This window comes from Ostrea edulis, chromosome 1 (assembly GCF_947568905.1).
Source record: "Ostrea edulis chromosome 1, xbOstEdul1.1, whole genome shotgun sequence".
Taxonomy (NCBI): domain Eukaryota; kingdom Metazoa; phylum Mollusca; class Bivalvia; order Ostreida; family Ostreidae; genus Ostrea; species Ostrea edulis.
Genome location: NC_079164.1, coordinates 904,560 through 907,546, shown reverse-complemented (window position 1 = coordinate 907,546; position 2,987 = coordinate 904,560).

The window sequence follows — 2,987 nt, the reverse complement described above, 5'->3', positions numbered from 1 at the left end:
AGTTAATACTGACGTTAGGAAGTTCATACTGACGTTCGGAAGTTAATGAAGTTATTACTGACATTCGGAATTAATGAAGTTATTACTGACGTTCGGAAGTTAATGAAGTTATTACTGACATTCGGAAGTTAATGAAGTTATTACTGACATTCGAAAGTTAATGAAGTTAATACTGACGTTCGGAAGTTAATGAAGTTATTACTGACATTCGGAATTAATGAAGTTAATACTGACGTTCGGAAGTTAATGAAGTTAATACTGACGTTAGGAAGTTCATACTGACGTTCGGAAGTTAATACTGACGTGGAATCAATTCCACTTTCAATATGGTCCATAGTTTCTGCCGTATTTGGTTGCGTTGCCGGCGAAGGGACTCGATTGTCTCGGAACAAATTGAAGACTTTGGTATTTCCCTCCTATATCTTCTGCACGTCCAACTCCCTCTCTGTGTCAGCATTGGCTTTGGTTTTTAAACCACTCTTCCATTTCTAACCTCGAATCTTCTAATTGTAGCCTGATAATATTATGCCCTTATAAGTACGAAAAACAATTCCTAATTTTAACAACTTTACTGAAAAATATAGTTAATTATTATATACTTTCAATTTCATCTCTTCTTTTTTCTTTAAAAGTTTGCGGGCATATATCGTGTGATATATGCCCGGAAACATTCCGGCTCGCGAACATTACGTCACTATCAATACACAAGCAAATTACTACGTCGTTAATTTTAAAAGTTTTCGTGTTTTTCATCTTTTACTCAGTTAAATCAAGAAAGAAATTGTTAAAAATAAATTATTGATAGTTTCTAAATGAAATTGAAAGTATATAATAAAAAGGTTATAGACTTTGTGGGGGGAAATATTACGACCTCGTTTTTTGTCGCGGACGGACCTCGCAAGGTCGGTCCGTCTACGCGCCAAAAAACTCGGTCGTCATATTTTCCCATACAAAGTCTATAACCTATAAATGTTACCCCAAAATTACAGTCAAGGAAAATACCTTCTGCAGTGGAAAGTTTTAATCAAACATTCAAAAGTTGAAATATGAAACTGATTTTTATTGTATGTTACGTGAAGTTTGCCAATACAACCTATCATCGGGTCAAATGCTGTCTGGTTTGCTTCATGTCGATCATTAGACCGTTCTTGGCACACTGATTTTGGCTACGGATAACTCCGTTTACCTGATCAAGATATAGGGCTCACGTCGGGTGTGACCGGTCGACGGGGGATGTTTACTCCTCCTAGGCACCTGATGCCTCCGCTGGTATATCCAGGGGTCCGTGTTTCCCCAGCTCTCTGTTTTGTATTGCTTACAGGAGTTATGAGATTGATTACTGTTCGTTATCTTCGCCTTTCATGAAATATACTCTTTATAAAATTTCCAGTTTTTAGCGATTTTTATGGAAAACACAACATTTAACCCCAAATTCCTATTGAGATTCAAAAGCCAATTTTTACTATGATGTTTGTATGTGGTTTCTTGCATGAATAATCAATATTTCATTTAAATTCTGTTGCAATTAGTTTGAGGTTTTGCCCAAATATGGCTAAATTTTCAAGCTTCAAATACACCCTGTCATTAGGTAGAATATTTCATTACAATTGTCATTCACACAAAGCCAAATACCTCGACCTTTAGTCTGTCTGAAATCTGTTTTTGTTCATTGTTTCTTGAATACATGTACTTGAATTTTGAAAATTTTCTGTTACGAAAAGTTTTCAACCATTTTAATCGGAGCAGTTACCTATTTCAAAAGGACCCCATCATTGGAAATAAGCTAAATATATTTATGGGTTATCCTAAAAATTAAGGGCACAAAGTAAACTAGCCAAAAATCCCTCTTTTCTTTTTTTTTTTCTATCTTTTTTTTTTTTTTTTTTTTTACTACTTACAAGTGCTTATAGACACGAGCCTGGATGTATGCCTATATGTATATATATATATATGAATTGTTATTTGCATTAATTTATATATGAATGCCACAAAGTTCGTCAGTAGCATGTGATGTTCCGTATCCTTGATGTGAACCTATAGATTATGGCTGTGATGTTTCGTATCCTTGATGTATACCTAGATTATGGCTGTGATGTTCCGTATCCTTGATGTGTAGATTATGGTTGTGATGTTCCGTATCCTTGATGTGTACCTGTAGATTATGACTGTGATGTTCCGTATCCTTGATGTGTAGATTATGGCTGTGATGTTCCGTATCCTTGATGTGTACCTATAGATTATGGCTGTGATGTTTCGTATCCTTGATGTGTACCTATAGATTATGACTGTGATGTTCCGTATCCTTGATGTGTAGATTATGGCTGTGATGTTCCGTATTCTTGATGTGTACCTATAGATTATGGCTGTGATGTTCCGTATCCTTGATGTGTAGATTATGGCTGTGATGTTCCGTATCCTTGATGTGTACCTATAGATTATGGCTGTGATGTTCCGTATTCTTGATGTGTACCTATAGATTATGGCTGTGATGTTCCGTATCCTTGATGTGTACCTAGATTATGGCTGATGATTGAAATAATTCTAGTACTGTATGGTCTTATAATGTGTCAAATTCCTGAATAACCAATAATGAATTATTTCCACACTGATATCTACTACAGATTACTCCAAGATATAAGGCTCACGGCAGGTGCGTCCGGTCAACAGGGGATGCTTACTCCTCCTAGGCACCTGATCCCGCCTCTGGTATATCCAGGGGTCTGTGTTTGCCCTTCTCTCGTACTTTATTCATAACTTTCAAACTTACAGTAACATTCTTCTCATTCACCACTACCAGGCCTACTGTTGAAAATAGTAGGGGGATATACGATTCTGCGTGCTTGAGTTTGTACAAGCTGTGATCATTGGAGTCGGGACGGAGGGGGTGGGGTGGAGGGTGAAGAAAATTTGACAATCTTCCGTGTAGTGCGAGGTACGAGCCAAACGAAGATCTCCGAGTGGGTGATTTCCGGAAATATATTGGTTAG